This window comes from Nestor notabilis, unplaced genomic scaffold, assembly GCF_000696875.1.
Source record: "Nestor notabilis isolate BGI_N333 unplaced genomic scaffold, ASM69687v1 scaffold21016, whole genome shotgun sequence".
Taxonomy (NCBI): domain Eukaryota; kingdom Metazoa; phylum Chordata; class Aves; order Psittaciformes; family Psittacidae; genus Nestor; species Nestor notabilis.
In genome coordinates, this window is record NW_009933589.1 from 7424 (window position 1) to 7828 (window position 405).

General features: G+C 50.4%; 1 protein-coding gene across 1 annotated transcript in view; it reads right to left on the bottom strand.

Annotated features, from left to right (window-relative positions):
* The window catches only part of VEZF1 (vascular endothelial zinc finger 1), a gene marked incomplete at its 5' end in the record, with an annotated part of 7351 nt that overhangs the window by 1229 nt on the left and 5717 nt on the right, over window positions 1-405 (bottom strand). The gene's annotated exons all lie outside the window — the stretch shown is intronic.

The following is a 405-nucleotide window of genomic DNA, read 5'->3' on the forward strand; positions in this document are numbered from 1 at the left end:
CACTGGGGAGCGGGCAGCAGCGGTCCAGGACATGGAGGGATCACTACACATCCATCAGCACCACCTGCCGGCTACCCTTACTAGAAGGCTCCAAAAACAGAAGCGGGTCGGTGGACACGGGTAAAGGGAAGGGATGACTGCTAGAGAAACCGACAAAAAGACATCCTACATCAGCGTTACAGCACTTCTAAGTCGTGTCTTGTTCCACATTTGTAGGGTAGGACACCAAGCTCAGTCTACACCCACGTTTCAGGAGGTAAGCCAGGAGCAAAGAGTCCACTCTTGCCACTTGGGCAATACAAATGTACCAAGACAGAGTTAACTTTGAAAGCAACATTAGCCCCATTCAAGGGTTACTGTTGGTTCTTCAAAGTCCATATCTAGGAGGGGTGGAAAGGAAGGGAA